Source organism: Chlorocebus sabaeus, chromosome 5 (genome assembly GCF_047675955.1).
Source record: "Chlorocebus sabaeus isolate Y175 chromosome 5, mChlSab1.0.hap1, whole genome shotgun sequence".
Taxonomy (NCBI): domain Eukaryota; kingdom Metazoa; phylum Chordata; class Mammalia; order Primates; family Cercopithecidae; genus Chlorocebus; species Chlorocebus sabaeus.
In genome coordinates, this window is record NC_132908.1 from 65,699,088 (window position 1) to 65,712,412 (window position 13,325).

A 13,325-nucleotide genomic window follows, 5' to 3' on the forward strand; every position below is an offset into this window, starting at 1 on the left:
TTTTTTGAAAGAAACAGAGTCTTACTCTGCTGCCCAGGCTGGAGTGCAGTGGTTTGAACTCCTGGGCTCAAGCAGTCCTCCCATCTTGGCCTCTCCAAGTGCTGGGATTATAGGTGTGAGCCACCAGGCCTGGCCTGCCTCTCACTAATTTTGATTGTGATGCTAGAATTCAGCTTTTTTTTTTTTTTTTTTTTTGCCTTTGGAAGGCCTCTTTTGTCTTTTGCTTATGGGCAGTTTCAGCTGGTTTCCCTCTTGACCTTCACTTCCAAATAAATGCTAGCTGAATGGCACTTCTCTTTCTTTTGGTCTCTTTCAACTCTCTGAGTCCTAGAAAATCTACTTATATTGGCCTTCAAGACTTGGGAGTGTGGGGACAGGGAAACCGCCCTAGAGAAACTCTTGTTCCACATGAGACCTATTGAAGGTGCTTGGGCCAGGCAGGTACCTGGGGCATGACTCTTGCTGCTGAAAGAGGGAAAGTTACTACTGGGACCTAATGGGGCCTGCCCAGAAGGGTTGAACCTGTTCCACATGAGCAAGATCATAAACAGTGGCCAGCTCAGGACCCCGTGGGATAATTGGTCAAGTTCTAGATAATAATTAGCTGGCTTTGTAATTAGGACAGCTTGTAACAAGTCAAAAGCCTTTCAAATTTATTTGACCTGGGCAAGTTCAAGAAGAAGAAGAAAAGCACCTGATTCTGTGGTTTGGCATTCAGACACGCCGGTGCACCTTCTCTCTCCTTGTTTTTTGTTTTTTTTGTTTTTTTTTTAAAGACAGAGTCTCTCTCTGTTGCTCAGGCTGGAGTACAGTGGAGCCATCTTGGCTCACTTTAGCCTCGACCTCCTGAGCTCAAGCAATCCTCCCACCTCAGCCTCCCAAGTAGCTGGGATCACAGACACATGCCACCATGCCCAGCTAATGTTTACAGTTTTTTTAGAAAAGGGATCTCACCGGGCGCGGTGGCTCAAGCCTGTAATCCCAGCACTTTGGGAGGCCGAGATGGGCGGATCACGAGGTCAGGAGATCGAGACCATCCTGGCTAACACGGTGAAACCCCGTCTCTACTAAAAACACAAAAAACTAGCCGGGCGAAGTGGCGGGCGCCTGTAGTCCCCGCTACTCGGGAGGCTGAGGCAGGAGAATGGTGTAAACCCGGGAGGCGGAGCTTGCAGTGAGCTGAGATCCGGCCACTGCACTCCAGCCCGGGCGACAGAGCAAGACTCCGTCTCAAAAAAAAAAAAAAAAAAAAAAAAGAAAAGGGATCTCACTATTTTGCCCAGACCGGTCTGGAACTCCTGGGCTCAAGGGATCTTCCTACCTTGGCCTCCCAAAGTGCTGGATTTACAGGCATGACGCCCAGCTGTTTTCTTCTATTCCTAAAAGAGAAGTTTCAGCATGTCTTCACTTTCATTGTCGCGGCAGCTTCCTTCCCGGTCTCCCCACTTATTCCTTCCGCTTCCCCCAAGCCAGTCTTTTCTTCATCCATCAGTCAGAGTTGATGGTTTTTAAAATTAAGTTAGAAAATATCACTCCTGCTCAAAATTACCCACGGTTCCCCATTTCAAACAAAATAAGCGCCTAAGTCCTTTCTATGACTTCTGAGGCTTCACTGATCTGTCCTTTGACTCATGTACCTGGGGTCCTCATCTCCTCCCACTCTTCCGTATGCTCACTTTGTCCAACAACTTTGTTTCCTGGTTATACTTAGAACACACTACACACTCTTCTACCTCAGGGCCTTTGCACTGGCTGTGACCATTCCCATAATATCTGCACAGCTCACTCCTTTCTATCCTGAAAAGACTGCAAGCCTTTGCTTAAATGTCACTTCCGCCCTCAGGGAGGCCTTTCCTGAAGCCTTTATTTATTTATTTATTTATTTAGAAATGGAGTCTCACTCTGTCACCCAGTCTGTAGTGCAGTGGCATTATCTTGGCTCACTGCAACCTCTGCCTGAGTAGCTGGGATTACAGGCGCCCGCCACCACGCCTGGCTAATTTTTGTATTTTTAGTAGAGATGGGGTTTCACCATGTTGACCAGACTGGTCTCAAACTCCTAACCTCAGGTGATCCACCCGCCTCAGACTCCCAAAGTGCTGGGATTACAGGGATGAGCCACCGTGCCTGGCCCAATTTATTTTTTGAGACAGAGTCTTGCTCTGTCACCTAGGCTGGAGTGCAGTGGTTTGACCTCGGCTCACTGCAACCTCAGCCTCCAGAGTAGCTGAGATTATAGGTGCCTGCCCTCACACCTGGCTAATTTTTGTGTTTTTTTTTGGTTTTGTTTTGTTTTTTTTGAGACGGAGTCTCATCTCTGTAACCCAGGCTGGCATGCAGTGGCTCGATCTCGGGTCACTGCAACCTCCACCTCCCGGGTTCAAGCAATTCTCCTGTCTCAGCCTCCCAAGTAGCTGGGATTACAGGCGTGTGCCACCACGCCTGGCTAATTTTTGTAGTTTTAGTGGAGATGGGGTTTCACCATGTTGGCCAGGCTGGTCTCAAACTCCTGACCTCAGGCGATCCACCTGCCTCGGCCTCCCAAAGTGCGGGGATTACAGGCGTGAGCCACCACACCCCACCTGGATGACCTATTTATGACAGTAAACCCTGCTCTCAGCCCTACCCACCTCTTTTACTTAATTTTCTTCTAGTACTTTTCACTGTCTAACATGCTGTGTATTTCACTTATTTCTCCTGTTCACTGTCTGTCTCCTCCCGCTAGAACAGAAGCCTCAGGAGGCCAGGGATTTTTAAGGTCTTTCGTTTTTTACTTGGGCTGTATTGCAGCTAGAATAGTACTTGGTACATAAAAAGGGCTCAGTAAGTAGCAGAAGGAATGAATGAATGAGAGATTTCAGAATGTATTTAATACAGACAGATCTATACAGATCTCTCTTTCTAGAGGATATTTCGCCATCATGGTTTTTTCTTTTTTTTAAAGGCACGGCTTTATGTAGTAGCCACAGAGAAGGGAGGAGGGGTGTTCTCAGGGCCTGTGCCTCTGGTTGGCATTCCCCAGTTTCTCTGAGCTCTGCACACCCCTGATGTAACCTTACCTAATTGTCTTGTCACAAAACAGCTTGCAGTCTGGAGTCTAAAGGTCAGATGAGCCATTTCTGCCCCACACTTCTGGGTGTAAGGAAGCACCAGATCAAAATCTAGGCAGATATCTGAGCCCGCCAGAGCCATCTGTTTGGTTTCCTATTGTGTGGGTAACACCTTCCTTGAACAAGGCTCTCAGATACACCCAACACCTTCCCCCTGGGTATCTCCAGCATCCTTCAGACCCATGAATTGTTCAAGAACCAGTGTCCGTTCTTCCAGTTTTTGGCAGTGCAGAGGAGCCTGGAAAGAGCTTGATGAGAGATGCAAAAAGCTCAAAGACAAAAATGCAAGGCCGGCCAGGCATGGTGGCTCACACATGTAATCCCAGCACTTCAGGAGACCGAGGCACAAAAATCCCTTGAACCTGGGAGGCAGAGGTTGCAGTAAGCTGAGATCTCGCCACTGCACTCCAGCCTGGGCGACAGAGTGAGACTGTCTCAAAAAAAAAAAAGAAAGAAAAAAAGCAAGTCCTGCTTAATCAGATCTCAGCTAAGATAAAAATCCATCTGATCAATAAATATTCATGAGAGAGTCCTGTAGAGCAACATTTTGTAAATCTTATTATTTTTTCTTTTTTTCTTGAGACGGAGTCTCGCTCTGTTGCCTAGGCTGGAGTACAGTGGTGCGATCTTGGCTCACTGCAACCTCCACCTCCCGAGTTCCAGTGATTCTCCTGCCTCAGCCTCCTGAGTAGCTAATTTTTAGCCACCATGCCCAGCTAATTTTTGTGTTTTTAGTAGACACGGGATTTCACTATGTTAGCCAGGATGGTCTCAATCTCCTGACCTTGTGATCTGCCCTCCTCGGCCTCCCAAAGGGCTGGGATTACAGGCGTGAGCCACCGCGCCCAGCACATTTTGTAAATCTTTATGTAATCTAGCCCACCCTGCCTTCAGGAGGGTAACTGCTTAATGGGTAGTGTTGCTAGATTTAGCAAATAAGAATACAGGACTCTCAGTTACATTTGACTTTCAGATAAACGATGTCTAGTATTTAGTATAATTATGTCCCATGCAATATTTGAGACATACTCAAAAAAATTATTTGGCAGGGGCAGGATGCGGTGGCTCACGCCTGTAATCCCAGCACTTTGGGAGGCCGAGACGGGTGGATCATGAGGTCAAGAGATCGAGACCATCCTGGCTAACATGGTGAAAACTCGTCTCTACTAAAAATCCAAAAAAAAAATTAGCCGAGTATAGTAGCAGGCACCTGTAATCCCAGCTACTTGGGAGACTGAGGCAGGAGAACGACTTGAACCCGGAGGTGGAGCTTGCTGTGAGCCGAGTGAGCCATTGCACTCCACCCTGGGTGACAGAGCGAGACTCTGTCTCAAAAAAAAAAAAAAAAAAAAGAAAAAAAAATTATTCAGCAGGGCGCAGTGGCTCATACCTATAATCCCAGCATTTTGGAAGGCTGAGGTGGGAGGATCCCTTGAGCCTAGGAGTTTGAGACCAGCCTGGGCAACATAAGGAGACCCTGTCTCTACAAAAGACTTTTAAAAATTTGCCAGGCCTGGTGGCATGAGCTGGTAGTCCCAGCTACCCGGGAGGCTAAGGTGGGAGGATCACCTGAGACCACAGAGGTCAAGGCTGCAGTGAGCTGTGATTGCGTCCCTGCACTCCAGCGTGGGCGACAGAGTGAGACACTGTCTCAAGAAAGAAAAAAAGGTATTTGTCGTTGTCTTCTCTATTGTGATCATAAGCAACAGTGTATTGAGTGGTGCTTTCTGTATGCTGAACTCTTCCCGTATGCCATCTCCTGTAACCCTCATGCACACAGGTGTGTCATGCACACAGGAAGTGGGAGGGCCTGGCCGTATGTCGGTGGCTGTTGGACTCCAAAGTCTGTGCTCTTTACAGCAGGAAAAGGCAACTCACATGATAGTCTGTGAGCAGCCAGGTGAAAGGGATGGATCATTCCTCCTCTGAAGGTCTCAGGTGATGGAGGTATTTGCCTGTCCCCTCACCGAATGAATTTATGCTGAGTACCTGCCAAGCCCTCTGCTAGGCATTGGGAGTGCAGCAGGACCCAAACAGGAAAACCCCTGTCCTCGTGGAGTTTCTCTTCTAATTGGAGGGGACAGGTAGACGGTGATGTATGGAAGAAAGAATAAAACTCAGCAGGAAGGGGATAAAAACTATGCATTGGGGTGGAGAAATTTAGGGGCAGTCATCACTAAGAAGGATGGCATTTGTGTAAAGATGAAGAACTGAGGGGCTCAGTAGGTGTTAGAATTGGACTGTGTCAGCTAGGTGTCATAGTTTATGACTGTAATCCCAGGCCAAGGCAGGTAGATCTCTTGAGCCCAGGAGTTCAAGACCAGCCTGGGCATGATAGTGAGAACCCTGTCTCTACAAAAAATCTAAAAATTAACCGGGTATAGTAGCATATGCCTGTAGTCCCAGCTACTTGGGAGGCTGGGGTTGGAGGATCACTTGAGCCTGGGAGGTTGAAGCTGCCTGGGAGGTTTAGTCATGATCACACCACTGCACTCCAGCCTGGGTGACAGGGCAGGGCAAGACTCTGTCTCAAAAAAAAAAAAAAAAAAAGAATTGGACTGTGTGTCTTGAGGGGACTGGATTTCTACATTCAAGTCTATATTCATGTCATTGAAAAAAATTGTTCTCTAGTCAGGCATTTTTCTTTTAATTTTTAAATGTTTTGTTAAAATAAAAAGACAGGGTCTTCTTATGTGTGTTGCCCAGGCTAGTCTTGAACTCCTGAGCTTAAGCAATACCCCTGCCTTGGCCTCCCGAAGTGCTAGGATTACAGTCTGAGCCACCATGCCCGGCCAGGCCAGGCATTCTCTAGAGAAGGAATCCTGAGGGCTCATTTTCACATCTCCTTTATTTTTTATTTATTTATCTTTCTCTTTTGACCTGCCACTTTAGGAACTTCTCCTTTAAAGGGTATCAGAGTCAAAGGAATCTGGAATCTAGGAAATCATGCTCATCCCAAGCCACCCCCCACCCCTCCGCATGTTGCCCAAGAGGAATATTGCTCTAGTGGAGTTTTCTAAAAAAATTTTTTTTTTGAGGCAGAGTCTTGCTCTTGTTGCCCAAGCTAGGGTGCAGTGGACCGATCTCGGCTCACTGCAACCTCTGCCTCCCGGGTTCAAGCGATTCTCCCGCCTCAGCCTCCTGAGTAGCTGGGATTACAGGCCTATTACACCACACCCGGCTAATTTTTGTAGTTTCAGTAGAGATGGAGTTTCACTATGTTGGCCAGGCTGGTCTCCAACTCCTGACCTTAGATGATAAGCCCTCCTCGGCCTCCCACAGTGCTGGGATTACAGGCATGAATGAGCCACTGCGCCTACCCAAGTTTTCTAAAGATTCTTACTGCAGAGGGATGAGATTTTCCTAAACAGGCATCGTGACCTCTTGGGCAGATTTTTTTTTTTTTTTTTTTTTTTTGGTGCATATATACGAGTGTTCCTAGGACCTGGTACTTACTGTGGAAACTGGACTTCAGTATGAGGCTTCCTCCCCAACAAATTCTTCACCACGACTATGTGGGAGTGTTTGAAAAAGGGAACAAGATGACCAACTTGTTTGTGGGGAGAGTTGTGGCTTTCCTATTGGAAAACATCATCCCTTGAACAAGCAGTGAGGCAAACACCTGGGCACTTACTTTATGAACAGGTGGGGTGGGGCCCTGAGTCACTGACACTGAGAGGCCTCTCCTGGTGAGGTTTTTCAATATCAGGTTGAATCAGCAGTGACATCATCTTCTATAGTGACAGGTACTCTAGGTACCGGCTCTTAGTCATGGGTCCCAGGAGATACTAGCCCTAGATCTCTTCTCTGTTAGCTTGATGCTAAGAGGTTTTGGAGAAATGACAGCTGCTTGGTGACGTTCATGTGGCTGGTTTCATTACCACCTAACTCCCAGGCTTGTCATCATGACTACACTTTCTGGAGAAAATAGAATGTGTAGTTGTATTTCCTGTAAGTTTTGCCTTCTTGTCTCAAGTCTGCATTTAAAAAGAGGCCAGGTGCGGTAGCTCACACCTGTAATCCAGCAGTTTGGGAGGCCAAAGTGGGAGGATTGCTTGAGCCCAGAAGTTGGAGACCAGATTGGGCAACAAAGTGAAACCCTGTCTCTATATACAAAAACAATTACCCAGGCATGGTGGCATGTGCCTGTGATCCCAGCTTCACGGGAGGCTGAGGCAGGCAGATCCCTGGAGTCCAGGAGGTTGAGGCTGCAGTGAGCTGTGTTTTGTGCCACTGCACTCCAGCTCAGGTGACAGAGTGAGACGCTCTCTCAAAAACAAAAAACAAAATGAAACAAAGCCCTCTGCTACTGCTTGAGGTTTTTGGATGTTTCAGAGCTTCTATTTTGAGTCTTTAATTCTTTTTTTTTGGGGGGGGGGCGGGGGGACAGAGTCTTGCTTTGTCACCCAGGCTGGAGCGCAGGGTTGCAGTCTCAGCTCACTGCAACCTCTACCTCCCGGGTTCAAGCGATTTTCCTTTCTCAGCCTCCCAAGTAGCTGGGATTATAGGTCAGCGCCACCATGCCCGGGTAATTTTTGTATTTTTAGTAGAGACAGGGTTTCGCCATGTTGACCAGGCTACTCCTGACCTCAAGTGATCCGCCCATCTTGGCCTCCCAAAGTGCTGGGATTACAGGTGTGAGCCACTGCCCAGTTGAGTTTTTGATTTTGAAACTTCATGTAAGTTGTACTTATTTTTCTTGGGACTTTGTAATTTGGTTATGATTTTTCATCGTTCTTTCTGCTAATCCTCTCACCTTCACCATGGGAGTGTTTAAATACCTGGGAAGGTGTTCAACCTAGGAAACCACATTTCACTTGCCAGATGTGAGGTTTCATTTCTGGTTTTGACGGAGATTTGACTCTTCAGCATTTATTTCTCTTTTAGCCTATGAATGTCTCTTAGAGAAGATGAACTGGGAGGGTGTAATGCAGCAGGATTGCCTGGATTCCAATCCCAGTTGAACCCTTACTTGTCCTGTGATTTGGGGCAAGTTTCTTTTCTCTTTTCTTTTCCTTTCTTTTCTGTTTTTTAGACAGAGTCTTCCTCTGTCACCCAGGCTGGAGTGGAGTGGTACAATTTTGGCTCACTGCAACCTCTGCCTCCTGGGCTCAAGTCATCCCCATCCTGCCACCTCAGCCTCCCAAGTAGCTGGGACTACAGGCTCATGCCACCACCCCAGGCCAATTTTTTTTTTTTTTTTTTTTTAAATAGAGACGAGGTTTTGCCATGTTGCTCAGGGTGGTTTGGAACTCCTGAGCTCAAGCCATCTGCCCGCCTTGGCCTCCCAAAGTGCTGGGATTACAGGTGTGAGTTGCTGCACTGGCCTGTGACTTTCTTTCTTTTTTTTCCTTTTTTTTTTTTTTTTTTGCTTTTTTGCATCCTTCCCTCTACCCCAACCCCATCCCATTTTGCCTAGGGCAGCCTCCCTTTTATTTATTTATTTTTTTGAGAGAGAGAGAGAGAGCCACATGGGAATTCCTAGGGCCAGTTTCTTAATCTTTCTGTGCCTGAGTCCCCTCACCTGTACAAAGGGGATAAACGTAGCTCCTACCACAAAGGATTGCAATGAGATTTCAGTGAGTTGGCATGTGCGAAGTGCTTCCCGTGCCTGGTACGCCGCAACCACTCTTCATTTAGTTCTTATTGGCTGGGCTCGGTGGAGCACATCTGTAGTCCTGCTACTTGGGAGGTTGAGGCAGGAGGATCACTGGAGCCCGGGAGTTTTGAGGCTCCAGTGCGTGCTGATTGTGCCTGTGAATAGCGACTGCCCTCCAGCATGGGCAGTGTCTCAAGAATTGATCTCTAAAAAAATAAATTAGTTTTTCTCGTTAGATATTTCTGCTTTAGACTTGTGTCAAGGGAGTGAAAAAACGTGGGGGTGGTGTAAATGTCAGAGGAGCCACAGAGGTTTATGAGGAAGAGTGACACCCCTTTGTCACTTTGCTCTTGACCTCCCTAAAGGATAAGACGCTCCTTTGACCCAACACCCATTTGAGTGCAATTTTTTTGTTTTTGAGATGGAGTCTTGCTCTGTTGCCTAGATTAGAGTGCAATGGCGCCATCTTGGCTCACTGCAACCTCTGCCTCCCAGGTTCACGCCATTCTCCTACCTGAGCCTTCGGAGTAGCTGGGATTACAGGCGCCTGCCACCACGCCCGGCCAATTTTTTCTATTTTTAGTAGAGACGGGGTTTCACCGTGTTGGTCAGGCTGGTCTCAAACTCCTGACCTCAGGTGATCTGCGTCCCCAGCCCTCTCAAAGTGTTGGGATTACGGGTGTGAGCCACCATGCCCAGCTAATTAAATTTAATTAATTTATTTAAAAAAATACAAGGTCTCACTGTGTTGCCCAGGTTAGTCTCCAACTCCTGGGCTCAGGCGATCCTCCTGCCTCAGCCTCCCACAAGTGCTGGGATTATAGGGGGCACAGTGGCTCATGCCTGTAATCCCAACCCTTTGGGAGGCCGAGGCAGGAGAATCACTTGAGTGCAAGGGTTTGAGACCAGCCTGGGCAATGTAGCAAGAACCCCATCTCTACCAATAATAATAGTATTGCTATACAATAACCACAGTGGTCATTGCATTCGTTTATTGATTGAGTACTCAGCTGTTCATGTATGATCTTGTTTTTTAAATCCTTACATCAGCCTTAGAGTTAGGTACTATGGCAGTTCCATTTTATTTTCTTCTTCTTCTTTTTTTTTTGAGATGGAATCTTGCTCTGTTGCCTGGGCTGGAGTGCAGTGGCACGATCTTGGCTCACTGCAACCTCTGCCTCCCGAGTTCAAGCAATTCTCCTGCCTCAGCCTCCCAAGTAGCTGGGATTACAGGCGTGTACCAGCATGCCCAGCGAATTTTTGTATTTTTTAGTGGAGACAAGGTTTCACCATTTTGGCCAGGCTGGTCTCAAACTCCTCACCTCAGGTGAACCACCATGCCCGGCCTGGCAATTCCATTTTCAAATCATAAACAGAAGCTTCTAGAGGCCATTCACTTACCTAGAGTTCCACAGCTAGGGGAGCTGGGAAGGAAAAGGTGTGTGTCCTGCCCTGGCTGGCTTTTATCCCCCCCCCGTGCTCAGCGGCTCTTTTTCTAAGAATATTCCCATTCTAGATCCATCACTTTGGCCTAGAAAGGAACCTCATGTCAAGATCCACCCATGCAGCCCCTAAAATCCCCTTTACCACCGTGCCCGGCTGGGTTTTTAAAATTCTAGTTTTCCATAGATGGGAATGTGAATTGTCTTGTAAAGTATTCTATTTTTATTTATTTATTTATTTGTTTATTTGGAGACGAAGTCTTGCTCTTGTCCCCCAGGCTGGAGTGCAGTGGTGTGATCTCGGCTCGCTGCAAGCTCTGCCTCCCAGGTTCATGCCATTCTCCTGCTTCAGCCTGCTGAGTAGCTGGGACTACAGGTGCCTGCCACCATGCCCGGCTATTTTTTTTTTTTTTTTTTTTTTTAGTAGAGACGTGGTTTTAGCCAGAATGGTCTCGATCTCCTGACCCCGTGATCCGCCTGCCTCAGCCTCCCAAAGTGCTGGGATTACAGGCATGAACCACCATGCCTGGCCCTTGTAAAGTATTTTAAATTCTAGTTTTCCAAAGGTGGGAATGTGAATTGTCTTGTAAAGTATAACCGTCTCCTGCCCCTCCTTTATAACAGGCCTTGGAGAATTTTGCCCCTCCTTTATAACAGGCCTTGGAGAATGTTTCTCCCCCATTCTTTCTCTTTAATCTGGGCAAGTTGTTTTTGTTAATAATATCACAGACCACCACATACACCTTAAGGTTTAGTTCTCCTCGGCACAGTGTGTGAGTGCCTTCTGTGTGCTCTGTGTCAGTTACCAGCCTTGTCTCCAGGAGTTTGGCGATGACCTGGGGTGATAGAAAGCACTGGGATGCCAAGTCATCAGACAATGGGCTCATTCAGAATCCAGGTGGGGTGGGACTGTGTGGGCTGGATCAGCTGGCAGAGCTTCCCTGGGGTGGGCAGGCCAGGGGGAGTCTGGGATGTGGGGTGGCACGTGAGCAGGAAGACGGGGAGACTCTCAGCCTCTGTTGTTGGCTGAGAGGGGGATGCCCCAAGCCTGGAGGGGTGGGGGCAGGACCTCCTGTGCAGAGAGGGGAGACAGGAACTTGATAGATGGTATATTTGGATGGTGACTCAGACAGGTCAAGTGAAACTGAACTTCCAGTCCTCGAGTCACACAGGAGGGTAGGGGCTGTGAGAAAACTCCCTCGTTGGTTCTTCCTACAGGGCCTTTGAGGCAGATAGGGCCCAACAGAGCCTGGCAGGACTGCAGAAGGACAATAGTGTGGCTGGTTGGGTGGGGCCCTGTTGGCCCGAAGGCTAGCAAGCTGGGAGAACCTGGAGAACCCGGGCAGCAGGTCCTCCACCTTCTCTCTGCCTGGGGCAGCCCTTGGAGAGGCCTGAGTAGTCCAGGCTGATATATCAGGCCCGGGGCAGCCCCGCTGGGCTATCCCATACCCTCTCTGCTGCCCTAGATGTTTATCCCAAATCCCCTCCTCCTCAAGCTTGCTTCTAGGTGCCCATCTCACCCATCCTGCCCATTCACGTGTCCATCCTCCATTCATTTGTTCAGTAATGATGGAGGGGCTGTTATGTGCCAAGCACTGTTCTGAATGGGGGACACAGAGACCCAGACACATACGAATGTTCGCTCCTCATGGAATTTGTATTCTCAGGTATTGCGGGGAGCAGGCAACAAACATAATCCATGTGCAAAATATTTACAGTGCTGGGTGGAGACAGGTGTGTAGGAAAGATGAATCGGAATGGGGCATTGCTGGGAAGCACTGGGGTGATCTGAGAAGGCCTCACTCAAGGGGACATTTGAGCAAAGACCCAGTAGAGTTGAAGGATCAGGCCACGTGACTAGGTAGGGAAGGGTGTTCTAGACAGAGGGAACAGCAAAAACACACCCCTGATACTGAGCAGCAGGGCAAGGTCAGTGATCAAGGGGCGCGGGCTGGCAGAAGGGCAGAGGGGGGTGGCAGCATGTGGAGGGCCTTGTACCCATCACCAGGACTTTGTCTTTCCCTCGGTACTCCTCTGGGCCTTTGGCCCAGATCCACCAGCTGCCTTCTCCCGCCAGTTCTGCCTCCCCTCTCCATTCTGGGCAGTGGAACCTGGTGGTTAGTAGCATGGGCACTGGCCTGCCTGCTCAGGTTCTGAACTGAGCACAAAGGCCTGGGCCTCTCCTGGGCTTCTGCTCCACTTGGCCCAGGGTGGGGCCATGGACTCCCATTTCCAATGGTGCTGCTGGCTCTGGCATATTCTGACCCCCTCCACTGGGGACACCTCCCAGTGTTCCCTGCCTGGCTCATTTCTCTCTCAGGGCCAGCTTCATTGTTGCTACCTCCAGGAAGCCTTCTCTGATCCTCATCCCCAAGGCCTGTGTCAGGATACATCCCACCCCTTCCCTTTGCCAGTTGGGATTCCCTGGGTTCCTTTATGCTCCCCAACCAGGCTGGGTACTTGGGAAGTATTCACAGCCCTCAGCATTAAGCCTGGTATGTAGTTGCCACTCAGTGAGTAGTTTGATGAGGGGCTCTTTGCTGTGGGAGGATTAGGCTACAGGGTCACCCCCCAACCCCCAGTGGAGGTGACATCTCCATCTTTTGGGGACTTTTGCAGGGAGCGAGTGCATTATAATGGAGAGGAAGAAGCCAGAGTCCTAAAATTCCACTATTTTTTCATCACATTTTGCTCCTCTCAAAAACAAAAACAAAACAAAAACACAGGCCGGGCATGGTGGATCACGCCTGTATTCTCAGCACTTTGGGAGGCCGAGGCCGGAGGATCACCTGAGGTCAGGAGTTTGAGACCAGCCTGGCCAACATGGCAAAACCCAGTCTCTACTAAAAATATAAAAATGAGCCGGGCATGGTGGTGGGCGCCTATAATCCTAGCTACTCAGGAGGCTGAGGCAGGAGAATCGCTTGAACCTGGGAGGCGGAGGTTGCCAAGAGTGAGCACCACTGCACTCCAGCCTGGGTGACAGAGCAAGACTCTGAAAAAAGAAAAGTCTCAAAAAAAAGAAAAGCCCAAAACCAGCTGAGCTTAGGTGGATCTCTCTGGCCATCTTTTTAAACAGTAAGGGACCTTTAGAAGTTTGATTCCTCTCTTCCCCTCAGCAAGGCTATTTGCTTCCTGAAGATAAATCAGTGGTAAAAAGTAGCTTAATTTAAA

General features: G+C 48.5%; 1 protein-coding gene across 1 annotated transcript in view; it reads left to right on the plus strand.

The window, feature by feature from the left end:
- CDH1 (cadherin 1) overlaps nucleotides 1–13,325 on the plus strand; it is a 101,168-nt gene that overhangs the window by 13,247 nt on the left and 74,596 nt on the right. The window lies entirely within an intron of this gene.